Raw genomic sequence first — 9,643 nt, forward strand, 5'->3', positions numbered from 1 at the left:
ATAAACAGTGTCATTGCGTCACTTTCTGTCGAAGCCGTGGAACGCATTGGCATCCCGGACATCCGGGTTCTAAATGCTTATTGCTTACCTGTCACATAACCCATTGAGTATCCAATCAAGGAGAATTTACATTAACCAAAAACTATTTGTTTACCTGTATATTTTCTGGTCACATTAATCTACAAATGTTGTTTATCTAAGGAGTTTTTGCACAGCAAAGGTTAATTAAATTGTCGGCAATTTATTTAAAGAGTTGTTTACCCAAGGATATTTTCTGTAAAGTTCATCCAATTTTTTATGGTTTTATTAATTTATTTTTGATCAATTAAGAGCACCTGTCACTTTATAATCTCATTAATAAGAACAAGTTCAAAACAAAATAAAAAAGTACTTTGAGGTATAAACTAATCAAATACCAGATATTTACTTAACTACTCGAGGACCAGAAGAATTTGCCCCCTTAATGACCAGGCCATTTTTTGTGATACGGCACTGCGTCGCTTTAACTGACAATTGCGTGGTCGTGCAAAATTGATGTCCTTTTTTCTTCCACAAATAGAGCTTTCTTTTGGTGGTATTTGATCACCCCCTGCGCTATAAACAAAAAAAGAGCAACAATTTAAAAAAAAAAACACAATTTTTTTTTACTTTTTGCTATAATAAATATCCCCAAAAAGAAAAAAAAAATTCTTCATCAGTTTAGGCCAATACGTATTCTTCTACGAATTTTTGGTAAGAAAAAAAATCATAATTAGTAAAATCGTAATTAGTGTATAGGGATGAGCTTCGAGTTCGAGTCGAACTCATGTTCGACTCGAACATTGGCTGTTCGCAAGTTCACCGAACAGCGAACAATTGGGGTGTTCGCGGCAAATTCGAATGCCGCGGAACACCCTTTAAAAGTCTATGGGAGAAATCAAAAGTGCTAATTTTAAAGGCTAATATGCAAGTTATTGTCATAAAAAGTGTTTGGGGACCTGGGTCCTGCCCCAGGGGACATGGATCAATGCAAAAAAAAGTTTTAAAAACGGCCGTTTTTTCAGGAGCAGTGATTTTAATAATGCTTAAAGTCAACCAATAAAAGTGTAATATCCCTTTAAATTTCGTATCTGGGGGGTGTCTATAGTGTGCCTGTAAAGGGGCGCATGTTTCCTGCGTTTAGAACAGTCTGACAGCAAAATTACATTTTGAAGGAAAAAACTCATTTAAAACTACTCGCGGCTATTGCATTGCCGACAATACACATAGAAGTTCATTGATAAAAACGGCATGGGAATTCCCCAAAGGGGAACCCCGAACCAAAATTAAAAAAAAAAAATGACGTGGGAGTCCCCCTAAATTCCATACCAGGCCCTTCAGGTCTGGTATGGATATTAAGGGGAACCCCGGCCAAAATTAAAAAAAAAAAATGACGTGGGGTTCCCCCTAAATTCCATACCAGACCCTTCAGGTCTGATATGGATTTTAAGGGGAACCCCGCGCCAAAAAAAAAAAAAAAAACGGCGTGGGGTCCCCCCAAAAATCCATACCAGACCCTTATCCGAGCACGCAACCTGGCAGGCCGCAGGAAAAGAGGGGGGGACGAGAGTGCGGCCCCCCCTCCCTCCTGAACCGTACCAGGCCACATGCCCTCAACATTGGGAGGGTGCTTTGGGGTAGCCCCCCAAAACACCTTGTCCCCATGTTGATGAGGACAAGGGCCTCATCCCCACAACCCTGGCCGGTGGTTGTGGGGGTCTGCGGGCGGAGGGCTTATCGGAATCTGGAAGCCCCCTTTAACAAGGTGACCCCCAGATCCCGGCCCCCCCCCTGTGTGAAATGGTAAGGGGGTACATAAGTACCCCTACCATTTCACGAAAAAAGTGTCAAAAATGTTAAAAATGACAAGAGACAGTTTTTGACAATTCCTTTATTTAAATGCTTCTTCTTTCTTCTATCTTCCTTCATCTTCTGGTTCTTCTGGTTCTTCTGGCTCTTCTGGTTCTTCCTCCGGCGTTCTCGTCCAGCATCTCCTCCGCGGCGTCTTCTATCTTCTTCTCCTCGGGCCGCTCCGCACCCATGGCATGGGGGGGAGGCTCCCGCTCTTCTCTTCTTCTTTTCTTCTCTTCTTCTTTTCTTCTTTTCTTCTCCGGGCCGCTCCGCAATCCATGCTGGCATGGAGGGAGGCTCCCGCTGTGTGACGGCGCTCCTCGTCTGACAGTTCTTAAATAACGGGGGGGCGGGGCCACCCGGTGACCCCGCCCCCCTCTGACGCACGGTGACTTGACGGGACTTCCCTGTGACGTCACGGGGAATGCCACAGGGAAGTCCCGTCAAGTCACCGTGCGTCAGAGGGGGGCGGGGTCACCGGGTGGCCCCGCCCCCCCGTTATTTAAGAACTGTCAGACGAGGAGCGCCGTCACACAGCGGGAGCCTCCCTCCATGCCAGCATGGATTGCGGAGCGGCCCGGAGAAGAAAATGAAGAAGAGAAGAAAAGAAGAAGAGAAGAGCGGGAGCCTCCCCCCCATGCAATGGGTGCGGAGCGGCCCGAGGAGAAGAAGACAGAAGACGCCGCGGAGGAGATGCTGGACGAGAACGCCGGAGGAAGAACCAGAAGAGCCAGAAGAACCAGAAGATGAAGGAAGATAGAAGAAAGAAGAAGCATTTAAATAAAGGAATTGTCAAAAACTGTCTCTTGTCATTTTTAACATTTTTGACACTTTCTTCGTGAAATGGTAGGGGTACTTATGTACCCCCTTACCATTTCACACAGGGGGGGGGCCGGGATCTGGGGGTCACCTTGTTAAAGGGGGCTTCCAGATTCCGATAAGCCCCCCGCCCGCAGACCCCCACAACCACCGGCCAGGGTTGTGGGGATGAGGCCTTTGTCCTCATCAACATGGGGACAAGGTGTTTTGGGGGGCTACCCCAAAGCACCCTCCCAATGTTGAGGGCATGTGGCCTGGTACGGTTCAGGAGGGAGGGGGGGCCGCACTCTCGTCCCCCCCTCTTTTCCTGCGGCCTGCCAGGTTGCGTGCTCGGATAAGGGTCTGGTATGGATTTTTGGGGGGACCCCACGCCGTTTTTTTTTTTTTTTTGGCGCGGGGTTCCCCTTAAAATCCATACCAGACCTGAAGGGTCTGGTATGGAATTTAGGGGGAACCCCACGTCATTTTTTTTTTTAAATTTTGGCCGGGGTTCCCCTTAATATCCATACCAGACCTGAAGGGCCTGGTATGAAATTTAGGAGGACTCCCACGTCATTTTTTTTTTTTAATTTTGGTTCGGGGTTCCCCTTTGGGGAATTCCCATGCCGTTTTTATCAATGAACTTCTATGTGTATTGTCGGCAATGCAATAGCCGCGAGTAGTTTTAAATGAGTTTTTTCCTTCAAAATGTCATTTTGCTGTCAGACTGTTCTAAACACAGGAAACATGCGCCCCTTTACAGGCATACTATAGACACCCCCCAGGTACGAAATTTAAAGGGATATTACACTTTTATTGTTTGACTTTAAGCATTATTAAAATCACTGCTCCTGAAAAAACGGCCGTTTTTAAAACTTTTTTTTGCATTGATCCATGTCCCCTGGGGCAGGACCCAGGTCCCCAAACACTTTTTATGACAATAACTTTCATATAAGCCTTTAAAATTAGCACTTTTGATTATTCATGTTCGTGTCCCATAGACTTTAATGGTGTTCGCATGTTCGAACAAACTTTTTTCCTGTTCGCATGTTCTGGTGCGAACCGAACAGGGGGGTGTTCGGCTCATCCCTATTAGTGTATAATGATTGGTTTGCGCAAAGTTATAGCGTCTACAAAATAAGGGATAGATTTATGGCATTTTCAGTATTAATTTTTTTTTTTTTCTAGTAACGGCGGCGATCTGCGATTTTTAGCAGGACTGAGACATTGCGGCGGACAGATTGGACACTTTTGAGACATTTGTGGGACCATTGACATTTATACAGTGATCAGTGCTATAAAAATGCACTGATTACTTTGTAAATGTCACTAGTAGGGAAGGGGTTAACACTAGGGGGCGAGGTGTTAAATGTGTTCCCTGGGAGGTGTTTCTAACTGTGGAGGGATGGGACTGACTGGAGGACTGGAGGAGGAGAGGGATCACTGTTCCTAATCACTAGGAACAGCAGATCTGTCTCTCCTCCCCTGTCAGAATGGGGATCTGTCTGTTTACATTGACAGATCCCCATGCTGGCTCTGTGGAGCAATTGCAGGTGGCCAGCGGACATCGCAGCTGCCAGCCACACGCAACAGCTCCGGCGTTGTGCCTATTGCTCTTGCCCAACGTACACCCACGGCGATTCGCCCAGGAAAGCCAACCTGCCTCAGTACAATGACTGTGGCTGGTCTTAAAGCGGTTAAAGGGCACCACTCATTTTAAACCAACAGAACAGCACCACACTAACTAACTGTAAACACATTTCACAACTAAAGGCCTGTCACGGGCTCTCATCACTATGCCCCACTATGCCTGCCTTTTCTGTTTAGTTGCTCCATTCATACGAGCCATATAACAGCTTCTACAAATAGAAAATATTGGTGTATATTGTGCTGACATATATCTATTAGCAGCCAGCACAACACTAAGCCAAGTGTAACTCAAGGAATAAGTAAAAAGTGAAATTATGTGTCCCAGATGATGTCTCTTTAGACGAAATGCGTTGGGACGAGCTCTGCTGATGTCATTGCGTTACCCACAAACTTCAATTTTAAGCGCTTGATCCACTGTGAGTGTTTCCAATTTTCTTTTAATAAATTTTACGTTTATATACGGATTCACATTATGGGGAGTATTTTCTTTTTTGGTCATGCTATTTTGAACATTTGAGAGGATTTGGTCTGACAAGTTGGCTGCTTCTGAAGACCACTTCTTGGTGACATTTCTTGACCAATTGGATTGCCTTACAACTTGATCAGGAACTCAGACGTGCTGGTCCCATATTTTGGTGGTTGCACCATAAGCCTTGTTGACTCACTGAGCATATGCCCATTTGAGTCCTCTCACTCCGGTAAGCCTCCTCACTAACCGGTGGTGGTTCTATTGTCTGTGTCCTCATCTTAACATTGATGTCACATGGAATCCCACTTCTATTTACACAATTTGTTTTCACTGTTTATTTAAAGACTGCTATGTTTATGTTTTAAAACAACTTTTGTATGATGGCACATGGACTTTAGTTTGGGTGTGAATTTCACATCTCATTTTCATTATTATTAGTTTTTGTGGTCATTGCACAGTGTACATTAGTTTGTATACATATATATTTCCATGTTTTGAGCGCTGCACATAATTTCACATATTACAGCTTCTACGAATGAAACCTGATATAAGAATAGAGGGCAGGCAGATGATTAGTAGCTTTGCCCCCTCCATTCATTGTGGTCACATGACCACACAGTGGCGCGTGAAATAAGGTATTTAGCTGCATAATTTAAAAGAAAAACACAGACACTGCACTGTATATCTTGCTATAACAGAGGGGATACCAGTAATTATGCTCAGAGACTTTACAGCCACAGTGGAATAGCGGCAGGAGGAAGGGGGGCAGGGAGGAGTTGACTCACACACAGACTCCTGAGCTGACTGGCGGGAAGGAAGGGGGGAGAGACGTTGTGATGATGGAGGCACATAAACTGACCATGGAATCATGGATCAGCGTTTATGATTACTGTGGTTAACACACCTAGGGGGACACAGGAACAGGCAGGATCAACCAGGTATTTTACATCATAGAGAGGGACAAATGACACAGCAGAAGCACTATGCTGTTTATCGTGCTTTAAAGGAACAGGCTCATTTTTTTTAGAGTTACAACCTCTTTGGTCATAAACAATAATGGATAACTATGACAATAAGTGATATGTAAAAAATACTTTACACTAGAAAGGCCTCTAACAGGGGCCTCAGGTCTATTAGCATTGCAGGGAACAAGGCCTTGGTTATAAGCTTTTTGGGTAGGTCCGATAAGCATCTGGAGTAGTTGTATTGTGGAAAACAATTGAAAAAATGGGGCTAATTGCAAACTAAATATTTCCATTTCTGACATGTAATGGTAAATTAATTGTTTATTTAATAAATCCTAAGTTTACAAAATGCAAAATACGCACAAGAAATATTACTTACTTTCAGTGTGCTGTGTGCCTTATGCTTCTGTCTTCTATTTCAGTAGTAATCTTCCTCCTCTGATGCCCCCCCCTCCACCCTTGCTGCTGTTATCTTCCAGTACAGTGGTAGTTAATAGAACTGAGAAGCTGCCACTCCTGAAGACAGCCTGACTCTGCCCGCCCTTTCCACCCAGCTCCTGCATTCATAGAAGCCATACTACTGCTTCTATGAGGAAAACGTGATCTATAAATGGAGGATGCACAGATTATTGAGAGCTCCGCCTTCCACATTCATACATACTTTTTTGAGTTAAGAATACATATTTAACTAGAATTTTTGTTTAAAACCAGAGTTTAATATTACAATAATAATAGTGCGCTTAAACCCAACTATAAATAATAATAAATAGTGCACAACAATGTGATAATCAATAATCCACAGATGTGCTAAATAACCAATTAATAATACTCCTTCCTCTATAAGTAGAGGTGTAATCCAAATACAGCAATGATAATAAAATTGGAAGAAAGGGTTCCAATTGAGAAAAACCCCCACCTAGAAATATAGCTCCTATTCACCTTCAATCAATGAATAAAGCAAAAAACCAGTCAAATAACACTTTACAGAACATGGGTTCCTCGCTACGATGAGCTTATAAGTTTCCCATGATTCAGATGTTCTGTTTTTCTCCCAAAATGATGAATTCTAAAAGATTGCTCTCAAAGATAAAAATACATCATTGCTCAAGATTGCTGTGTATTCATAACTTCCCAATTAATATAAGCTATTCACTCACATCTGGTTCGGTTAAAAAACACTGATTGACCATAGCTTTCCTCCTCACTGCACGTCCGGTATAGCAGAACACCGGAGGTAACGTCACTGGCTCCTGCTGACGCGTTGCATCACAGGTCACGTGACTTTCTCAAGGGAAATGAGTTTAATATTACTATAAATACCACACAAATGGAATATTTGCTAGCAATGCTCCAAATTGCCCCCCAGTCTTCTTGATCTAGCTTTTTGACCTTTCAATCATCTATCCGTCCTCCAATCATAGACTGTGTTTTATTCATAGAAGATGAGATTGTGAAGTATAATCCATATGGATAATAATGAGTCTGAAAGTGTGAAACAAGATTCTTTCTAGATATAAAAGTCCTTTATATTTAATTGAATGGGTTTATTTATTTATTTAATTTTTAATTAATGTGATTGTAAAGGTGATTTTTTTTTTTTTTTAATAACAAACATGTCAATACTTACCTACTTTGGTCAATGGAATTGCACAGAGCAGCCGCGAACCTCTGTTTTAGGGGGACACTAGTGCGTGCTCACACCGGAGCTCCTCTGCTGCAGTCTTTGACACAGACAGCGGGACTCGGCCCCCGGCTCCCTCAACATTGGCTTTGATTGGCAGCACTGGGAGCCAATGGTTCCCGGTGCCCCAGCAAAGCCAGCAAGACCTGGAAGTGAGGGGAGACAAGTGCTGCAGACGTGCACAGAGCTGGATCGAATGAGGGCTCAGGTAAGTAAAAGGGTGGTTGAGGGGGGATGCTGACACCTAAACATTTTTTACCTAATTCAAGGAATGCATTAAGGTAAAAAATGTTTAGGCTTTACAACCACGTTAAATAAATTAAATGTATTTTAATTTATTTATTTTTAATATACAGTGCCTTGCAAAAGTATTCACCCCCTTGGCATTTTTCGTGTTTTGTTGCCTCACAACCTGGAATTAACATGGATTGTTTAGGAATTTGCATCATTTAATTTACAGAACATGCCCACAACTTTGAAGATTTTTTTTTTACTGTGAAGCAAACAACAAATAGGACAAAATAACAGAAAAAGTCAACGTGCATAACTATTCACCCCCCTAAAGTCAATACGTTGTAGAGTCACCTTTTGTGGCTTTCACAGCTCCAAGTTGCTTTGGATAAGTCTCTATGAGCTTGCCGCATCTTACCACTGGGATTTTTGCCCATCCCTCCTTGCAAAACTGCTCCAGCTCCTTCAAGTTGGATGGTTTGCACTTGTGAACAGCAATCTTTAAGTCTGTCCACAGATTTTCTGTTGGATTGAGCTTGACTATGCCATTCCAACACATTTACATGTTTCCCCTTAAACCACTCAAGTGTTTCTTTAACAGTGTGTTTGGGGTCATTGTCCTGTTGAAGGTGAAACTCCATCCTAGCCTAAGATCACACACAGCGTGGTACAGGTTTTGCTCAAGAATGTCCCTGTATTTAGCACCATCCATCTTTCCCTCAACTCTGACCAGTTTCCCAGTTCTGACTGCTGAAAAACATCCCCACAGCATGATGCTGCCACCACCATGTTTCACTGTGGGGATGGTGTTCTTTGGGTGATGTGATGTGTTGGGTTTGCGCCAGACATAGCGTTTTCTTTGATGGCCAAAAAGTTCAATTTTAGACTCATCAGACCAGAGCACCTTCCTCCATACATTTTGGGACTCTCCCACATGCCTTTTCGCAAACTCAAAATGTGCCATTTTGTTTTTTGCTGAAAGTAATGGCCACTCTGTCATAAAGCCCAACTCTATGGAGCATATGGCTTATTGTTGTCCTATGTACAAATACTCCAGTTTCTGCTGTGGAACTCTGCAGCTCCTCCAGGGTTACCTTAGGTCTCTGTGCTGCCTCTCTGATTAATGCTCTCCTTGTACAGTCTGTGAGATTTGGTGTGCGGCCGTCTCTTGGCAGGTTTGCTGTTGTGCCATGTTCTTTCCATTTGGTTATGATAGAGTTGATGGTGCTCCTAGGGATCATCAAAGATTTGGATATATTTTTATAACCTAACCCTGACTTGTACTTCTCAACAACATTGTCCCTTACTTGTTTGGAGAGTTTCTTGGTCTTCATGACAGTGTTTGGTTAGTGGTGCCTCTTGCTTAGGTGTTGCAGCCTCTGGGGCCTTTCAAAAAGGTGTGAATATGTAATGACAGATCATGTGACACTTAGATTGCACACAGATGGACATCATTTCACTAATTATGTGACTTCTGTAGGTAATTGGTTGCACCAGAGCTTTTTATGGGCTTCATAACAAAGGGGGTGAATACATATGCACATGCCAATTATCAGTTTTTATTTCTGAAAAATAGTTTTATGTATCTATTTTTCTAATTTTACTTCACCAACTTAGACTATTGTGTTTTGATCCATCACATATAATTCAGATTAAAAAACCATTGGCTGTAATGTAACAAAATAGGTAAAAAGCCAAGGGGGGGGCGGTGAATACTTTTGCAAGGCACTGTATTATTTATATACTGTAGTTACTAAGAAACAAGTTAGGAGACATCATGTTCATGTCACTTCTGGTTTGGCCATGCTTAGTTCATACTTATTTTATTTTGTGTAAGGATGGGGTGTGAAATTTATCCCAATGCTACTTTAGGTAATTAGAGCAATCCCTAAAATTTACCCCCCAAATAAATCACCAAAAATCACCAAAGTTCTCTCAATACCACTGGAAGGAAGAGAGGAAAGATTTCTGGTGCTGTAC

This window comes from Aquarana catesbeiana, linkage group LG04, assembly GCF_042186555.1.
Source record: "Aquarana catesbeiana isolate 2022-GZ linkage group LG04, ASM4218655v1, whole genome shotgun sequence".
In the NCBI taxonomy this organism is placed as follows: Eukaryota; Metazoa; Chordata; class Amphibia; order Anura; family Ranidae; genus Aquarana; species Aquarana catesbeiana.